This window comes from Carassius carassius, chromosome 29 (assembly GCF_963082965.1).
Source record: "Carassius carassius chromosome 29, fCarCar2.1, whole genome shotgun sequence".
NCBI classification, from domain to species: domain Eukaryota; kingdom Metazoa; phylum Chordata; class Actinopteri; order Cypriniformes; family Cyprinidae; genus Carassius; species Carassius carassius.
Window position 1 is genome coordinate 27317448 of NC_081783.1, and position 8982 is coordinate 27326429.

Genomic DNA, 8982 nt, shown 5'->3' on the forward strand with positions numbered 1-8982 from the left:
TGATAAAAACATGATTTTACAACAGTACTGATTTGTTTGTCAAATTTTAAGTTATCAAACCAAACTTCCAGATATCTGGCACACTGAGTTTCATATGGGGCCAGAGAGCCACAATCAACATCTAACAGAAATGTTTATTAAATGTAGAAAATTTCTTAAGAGCCAAAACTTCTTCTAGACAAGCCAAAAGTGGTTGTAAGCCGTTTTCATCATTGTGCTTTAAAGGAAAATAGATCTGAGTATCATCAGCATATAGATGAAAGGATTCTTTATATTTGTTAAAAATGGAAGCAAGAGGTAGCATATACCGGGTGAACAATACCGGCCCAAGGATTGATCCTTGTGGCACTCCACAATTAAGAGGTATACTAGAGGAGGACTGAAGACCAATACGAACACTAAAAAAATCTGTTGGTCAGGTAGAAACGGAACCACTGTAAGACTGTGCCACCCAGGCCCACAGATGTCTCCAAACTTGTCAACAGGACCTCATAGTAAACCAAATCAAAAGCAGCACTCAGATCTAATAAGACTAAAGCAATGGAATTCTCAGAATCAGTTACTGTAAAGATATCACTTGAGATTCTTAAAAGGGCGGATTCAGTACTATGTAAAGCTTTGAAGCCAGATTAAAACATCTTGTGGACAGAATTAACAGTCAAATAAGATTGTAATTGAGTCAATACAACTTTCTCAAGTGATCTAGAAATAGGACTAAAATTGGATAAGATAAGGCGTCACTACAGCACATTTAAGAATGTTAGGGATATCAAATCAATAGGCTTAAACTCAGACCAGGTAGAATAAAATAATGGAACATCATGCAAAATGTATATTGAATTAAACAGCTGGGATTTCAAAGTAGTTCTCTTCTCAACAAAAAAATCCCAAAATTATTGCAAAAAGAAGTAGAAGGCTCAAGAATAGAATGCACCAAGGGATTTAAGTTTAACTATCATTTTGCATTATTGACACGCTGTTTTCCTAATGTCAATGTCAATGTCACCTTTATTTATATAGCGCTTTAAACAAAATACATTGCGTCAAAGCAACTGAACAACATTCATTAGGAAAACAGTGTCAATAATGCAAAAATGAGAGTTAAAGGCAGTTCATCATTGGATTCAGTTATGTCATCTCTTTTCACTTAAATAGCGTCTGTGCATTTATTTGCAATCAAGTCAACGATATCGCTGTAGATGAAGTGTCCCCAACTAAGCAAGCCAGAGGCGACAGCGGCAAGGAACCGAAACTCCATCGGTGACAGAATGGAGAAAAAAACCTTGGGAGAAACCAGGCTCAGTTGGGGGGCCAGTTCTCCTCTGACCAGACGAAACCAGTAGTTCAATTCCAGACTGCAGCAAAGTCAAATTGTGCAGAAGAATCATCTGTTTCCTGTGGTCTTGTCCTGGTGCTCCTCTGAGACAAGGTCTTTACAGGGGATCTGTATCTGGGGCTCTAGTTGTCCTGGTCTCCGCTGTCTTTCAGGGATGTAGAGGTCCTTTCTAGGTGCTGATCCACCATCTGGTCTGGATACGTACTGGATCCGGGTGACTGCAGTGACCCTCTGATCTGGACACAGACTGGATCTGGTGGCCACGGTGACCTCGGAACAAGAGAGAAACAGACAAATATTAGCGTAGATGCCATTCTTCTAATGATGTAGCAAGTACATAGGTTGTTATGGGAAGTGTTTCCGGTTCCGGTTTACCTAATTAATGCAGCCTAAAAATCCTTTAACGGATTTGGATAATAAAAGCATATTAGTATGTTATGTGTATGCCAGGTTAAAGAGATGGGTCTTTAATCTAGATTTAAACTGCAAGAGTGTGTCTGCCTCCCGAACAATGTTAGGTAGGTTATTCCAGAGTTTGGGCGCCAAATAGGAAAAGGATCTGCCGCCTGCAGTTGATTTTGATATTCTAGGTATTATCAAATTGCCTGAGTTTTGAGAACGTAGCGGACGTAGAGGATTATAATGTAAAAGGAGCTCATTCAAATACTGAGGTGCTAAACCATTCAGGGCTTTATAAGTAATAAGCAATATTTTAAAATCTATGCGATGCTTGATAGGGAGCCAGTGCAATGTTGATAGGACCGGGCTAATATGGTCATACTTCCTGGTTCTAGTAAGAACTCTTGCTGCTGCATTTTGGACTAGCTGTAGTTTGTTTACTAAGCGTGCAGAACAACCACCCAATAAAGCATTACAATAATCTAACCTTGAGGTCATAAATGCATGGATTAACATTTCTGCATTTGACATTGAGAGCATAGGCCGTAATTTAGATATATTTTTGAGATGGAAAAATGCAGTTTTACAAATGCTAGAAACGTGGCTTTCTAAGGAAAGATTGCGATCAAGTAGCACACCTAGGTTCCTAACTGATGATGAAGAATTGACAGAGCAACCATCAAGTCTTAGACAGTGTTCCAGGTTATTACAAGCAGAGTTTTTAGGTCCTATAATTAACACCTCTGTTTTTTCAGAATTTAGCAGTAAGAAATTACTCGTCATCCAGTTTTTTATATCGACTATGCAATCCATTAGTTTTTCAAATTGGTGTGTTTCACCGGGCTGCGAAGAAATATAGAGCTGAGTATCATCAGCATAACAGTGAAAGCTAACACCATGTTTCCTGATGATATCTCCCAAGGGTAACATATAAAGCGTGAAGAGTAGCGGCCCTAGTACTGAGCCTTGAGGTACTCCATACTGCACTTGTGATCGATAGGATACATCTTCATTCACTGCTACGAACTGATGGCGGTCATATAAGTACGATTTAAACCATGCTAATGCACTTCCACTGATGCCAACAAAGTATTCAAGTCTATGCAAAAGAATGTTGTGGTCAATTGTGTCAAACGCAGCACTAAGATCCAATAAAACTAATAGAGAGATACACCCACGATCAGATGATAAGAGCAGATCATTTGTAACTCTAAGAAGAGCAGTCTCAGTACTATGATACGGTCTAAATCCTGACTGGAAATCCTCACATATACCATTTTTCTCTAAGAAGGAATATAATTGTGTGGATACCACCTTTTCTAGTATCTTGGACAGAAAAGGGAGATTCGAGATTGGTCTATAATTAACTAGTTCTTTGGGGTCAAGTTGTGGTTTTTTGATGAGAGGCTTAATAACAGCCAGTTTGAAGGTTTTGGGGACATGTCCTAATGACAATGAGGAATTAATAATAGTCAGAAGAGGATCTATGACTTCTGGAAGCACCTCTTTCAGGAGCTTAGATGGTATAGGGTCTAACATACATGTTGTTGGTTTAGATGATTTAACAAGTTTATACAATTCTTCCTCTCCTATGGTAGAGAATGAGTGGAACGGTTCCTCAGGGGGTCTATAGTGCACTGTCTGATGTGATACTGTAGCTGACGGCTGAATGGTTGCAATTTTATCTCTAATAGTATCGATTTTAGAAGTAAAGTAGTTCATAAAGTCATTACTGCTGTGGTGTTGGGAAATGTCAACACTTGTTGAGGCTTTATTTTTCGTTAATTTAGCCACTGTATTGAATAAATACCTGGGGTTATGTTTGTTTTCTTCTAAAAGAGAAGAAAAGTAATCGGATCTAGCAGTTTTTAATGCTTTTCTGTAGGATATGTTACTTTCCCGCCAAGCAATACGAAATACCTCTAGTTTTGTTTTCCTCCAGCTGCGCTCCATTTTTCGGGCTGCTCTCTTTAGGGTGCGAGTATGCTCATTATACCATGGTGTCAAACTGTTTTCCTTAACCTTCTTTAAGCGTAAAGGAGCAACTTTATTTAAAGTGCTAGAAAAGAGAGAGTCCATAGTTTCTGTTACATCATCAAGTTGTTCTGAGGTTTTGGATATGCTAAGGAATTTGGATACATCAGGAAGATAACTTAAAAAGCAGTCTTTTGTGTTAGAAGTGACGGTTCTTCCATACTTGTAACAAGAAGTAGAATTTACAATTTTGGCTATATGAATTTTGCAAAGAACTAAATAATGATCTGAGATATCATCACTTGGCTGAATAATTTCAACACCATCAACATCAATTCCATGTGACAGTATTAAATCTAGAGTATGATTTCGACAACGAGTAGGTCCTGAAACGTGTTGTCTAACAACAATAGAGTTCAGAATGTCTATAAATGCTGATCCCAATGCATCTTTTTCATTATCAACATGGATATTAAAATCACCAACTATTAAGACTTTATCTGCAGCCAGAACTAACTCGGATGTAAAATCACCAAACTCTTTAATAAAGTCTGTATGGTGCCCTGGTGGCCTGTATACAGTAGCCAGTACAAACATAACAGGGGATTTATCATTAACATTTGTTTCTTTGGATAATGTTATATGAAGTACCATTACTTCAAACGAGTTATACTTGTAGCCTGCCCTCTGAGAAATCCTGAAAACGTTGTTATAAATTGAAGCAACACCTCCACCTTTGCCTTTTAGACATGGCTCATGTTTATAACAGTAATCTTGGGGGGTGGACTCATTTAAAATAATGTAATCATCAGGTTTTAGCCAGGTTTCTGTCAAACAGAGTACATCTATATTATGATCAGTGATCATATTATTTACAAAAAGTGTTTTCGTAGAAAGGGATCTGATATTCAATAAGCCAAGCTTTATCATTTGTTTATCCATATTGCTTCTGTTTTTTATTTGTTGAACCTCAATTAAATTGTTAATCTTAACTTGGTTTGGACGTTTTTTGTATTTTCTAGTTCGGGGAACAGACACAGTCTCTATAGTGTGATATCTAGGTGAAAGAGTCTCTATGTGCTGAGAATTAACTGACCTCTGTGACGGGAGGCAGCTAGCAGACGGTCGGTTTAGCCAGTCTGTCTGCTTCCTGACCTGGGCCCCAGTTAGTCAAGTATAAACACTAAGACTATTTGCCATATTTCTAGAGAGAAGAGTGGCGCCACCCCAGGAGGGATGAAGACCATCTCTTTTAAACAGGTCAGGTCTGCCCCAAAAGCTCGTCCAATTGTCTATGAAACCTATGTTATTCTGTGGGCACCACTTAGACATCCAGCCATTGAGTGATGACAATCTGCTATGCATCTCATCACCACGGTAAGCAGGGAGGGGACCAGAGCATATTACAGTGTCTGACATCGTGCTTGCAAGTTCACACACCTCTTTAATGTTATTTTTAGTGATCTCCGACTGGCGAAGTCGAACATCATTAGCGCCGGCATGAATAACAATCTTACTGTATTTACGTTTAGCATTAGCCAGCACTTTTAAATTTGCCAAGATGTCAGGCGCTCTGGCTCCCGGTAAACATTTGACTATAGTGGCTGGTGTCTCTATATTCACGTTCCGTAAAATAGAATCACCAATAACTAGAGCACTTTCATCAGGTTTCTCAGTGGGTGCATCACTGAGTGGGGAGAACCTGTTTAATGTTTTGATCGGAACAGAAGAGCGGTGTTTTGACCCACGACTACGCTGCCTCACCGTCACCCAGTTGCCCTGCTGCTGGGGCTCTGTTTCCGGAACCGAACAATGTACAGGAATCCCTGAGCTAGACGCATCCAAAGCCATATCTAGAGCCCTAACATTCTTACTGTCCTCAATTAAAGTTTGGATGCGTGTCTCTAATTCTGAAATCTTCTCTGTCAGCCTAACTATTTCCCTGCATTTATCACATGTGAATCCCTCATCAGCGACAGAGATAGATAAACTGTACATGTGGCAAGAGGTGCAAGAAACAATGATAGGAGAAGCCATTACTTTGATGAACTTGTGAAAAACTGGAGCGAGGGAGAGGAGAAAAGAAAACAGCGATAGATTCGAATGAAAACGCTAATGACAAGCTAACGAGTGCTAACGCTTTGCAGGTGTACTGCACTCACGTAAATAAAATAAAAGTGAACGATCAAAGTTAATCTGATAAGATTGATCGATAATATCAGAAATATGGTGTGAATTAAGTTATATTTTACCACTTTAAAAAACAGAGAGTGATAGTAAGATAAAGATTCTAGAGAAAAAAATAAAATAAAAACAGCTACACGGAGCTACAATTTGCTACAGAAGGCCAACAGGAAGTAGAGAAAACACTGTCCAACAGCGACACCCGCAGGCAGTGATGATGATAATGATTGTTGTTCAGTTACTTTGACGCAATGTATTTTGTTTAAAGCGCTATATAAATAAGGTGACTTGACTTGACTTAAGACAGAGTTAATAGTAGAAAACAGAACTTGAGGTTTTTTACAATTATTTGTGATAAGTTCAGACAAATATTTACATTTTGCAGCCTTAGCAGCTTTCTGAAACATGTTATAGGTGTTTTTCAAAATATCATAAGAAACCTGCAATCTGTCTTTCTTCCAGTTGTGTTAAGCCTGTCTGCAAGTCCGTCTCATATTACGAGTAGATTCAGTGTGCCAAGGCACATGTACATGCTTATGATTTTTATACTTCAAAGGGGCAATAGAATTCATGATGTCAGCACAGGTCATCAGCGTCCAGACTAAGCAGAGTAGATTCTGACTACAGAGAGTTGCATACATCACGGTAGGCAAAAGAAAATACTTCACTAGAATGTTGAGTAAGAGAGCGAGTCAAGCGTGCCATCGATGCATTTCTGAGGATTCAGCCCATAAGAGGAACAGTAAAAAGGACCAGTCTGTGATCGGAAAAAGATGCACTACTGATTTCAGTGCTTAAAATAGAAAAAACATGGGTTAATATCAGATCAAGAATATGACCATGCTTACCATAATTTAAAAAATTACAGCCATAAGGGACCAGTTCCGAAAACAGGAATGACTCACCAGGCTTAGACCAAGGTGTTCTTAATGTGTACTCTAGTGATTTCTTTAAAGGTCCTGTTCTTCGTGATCCCATGTTTCAAACTTTAGTTAGTGTGTAATGTTGTTGTTAGAGTATAAAAAATATCTGTAAATTCTAAAGCTCAAAGTTCAATGCCAAGCGAGATATTTTATTTAACAGAATTTGCCTACATCGAACGACCAGTTTGGACTACATCCCTCTACTTCCTGCAGTAATGACATCACTAAAACCGTTTTTTGACTAACCTCCGCCCACAGGAATACACAAAAAAGGGGGCGTGGTCTTGTTGCGCTCTGACGGAGAAGGAGGAAGAGTTGCATTTGATTGAAGACTGTGTTTGTCGCCATGTCGTCGAAACGCTGTTATTTTCATCTCTGAGTCCAATCACCTTTGTTTGGGCTTCCCAGGGACACTGTACTTAGAGATCAATGGTTACAATTTATGTTTAACTCAGTTCCCGAAAAATATTATCCACATGTAAAGCTACGTGCAGCACATTTTGCTGAGGACAGCTTCCTCAATCTCAATCTGTATTTTATTATTTAAGTTGGTGCGTTTAACAGTTTCTGTAACTTATTACACAAAGGGCAAGGCTGTTTAGATCTGTTAACTAGATGGTAGCGCTGTGCAAAAAATCGAATGCGATTTTCATGCGCATCTCTTCAGTAAAGGTGATCTGTGATTAGAAGTACATCTCCAGCACATGCGTTCAGATCAGGATTGCCAGGTTTTCAAAACAAATCCTGCCCACTTGCTTCTCAAAACTAGTCCAAAACTAGCCCAATCGCGTTTCCAGGAGGGCAGCGTGCGCTCAGCTTCTGTCGAATCACAACACAGGAACCGCTGGCACAATCAGAACTCGTCACGTATTTCTGAAGGAGGGACTTCATAGAACAAGGAAGACATCCGCCCATTTTTATGACAGTGAAAACAGCAGTATGCAGATAAGTGAATTGTGTGAAAAATACTGTTTTTTTTACACGCGAAACATGAACACATGTTATATTGCACACTGTAAACACAATCAAAGCTTCAAAAAAACACGAAAAACGTGACCTTTAACTCAGTTGCTCTCCTCGTTAGTTCTTCCTCAACACCCACCTTTGTAAAGACATGTAAAAGACACATTTTACAGGTTGCTGTAAAAGATTATGGTTTATATAAAATTTAAAATACGGAAAAGAGCAGCTTGGACATTGTGCTAAACATCTATTTTTGAATCATCAATAACAGGTTTTTCATTTGGGAATGAATGATTCCTTTCAGAGGTCAAAGGGTTTACCTGGATCCAGGACTGAACCAGAGGCAGGAGTCTGGTTGTGATGAGTCTATGAAGATCCCTCACAGTGTTTAGTATTCATTCTCCTCTGTCTCATCTGCTGACATGATTCAAATGGTTATTCACAAAAATGTTTAAAGATTTGAACTCCAAATTCCATGCCATGCTATGACATGACAGATGATATGTATCATGAGAATGGCTGTGAACCCGATCAGTCAGATACACCTGTGGACACATTGAGCTCCAGCTGATAGCTATAAGACATTAAAACAGTGCTGTGGAGAAACGCGTCCTCATCAGGAACTTCCTCTGTCACTCTCTGTCTCACACTTGTCTGTTTGCCCTTCATCATTTGTCTTCTCTGTCATCTTTCCGTTCTGCTCACTGCTAAGGACTTTACTGCAGGAGGGTTGGTCAGATATGTTCTCAGTTCCCACAGAGGTTTTAGCAACTGCTGCTTCCTCATTAAACAGGTTTAAATCGTCGGTTGCAAGCAGTTTTATGCAGTTGTTCATCTCAGTCAAGGTTTCCTCAATCTGATTCATCATTTCTTAATGAAAAGGAGATTAAAACAAGCATTTTAGCATGGATAGAAATGGATGGGCACACTTTTTCTTATATTTAACTATGGATTAATGCCACTTAATGAAATTTTTAAACAGAATTTAGACTTGAAAAAGAACTTAGGAAAAGGAAAGGAGGTGACTTGTGGCCAAGTATGGTGACCCATACTCAGAATTTGTGCTCTGCATTTCAACCAAGTGCACACACACACACGTGAACACACACCTGGAGCAGTGAGCAGCCAATGCTGTGGCACCCGGAGAGCAGTTGGGGGTTAGGTGTCTTGCTCAAGGGTCTCACCTCAGTCATAATATTGAAG

General features: G+C 39.2%; 1 pseudogene; it reads right to left on the reverse strand.

The window, feature by feature from the left end:
* Positions 1-8644, reverse strand: part of LOC132109337 (UV-stimulated scaffold protein A-like) — a 60792-nt pseudogene extending 52148 nt beyond the window's left edge.
* Between the last annotated feature and the right edge of the window lie 338 nt (positions 8645-8982).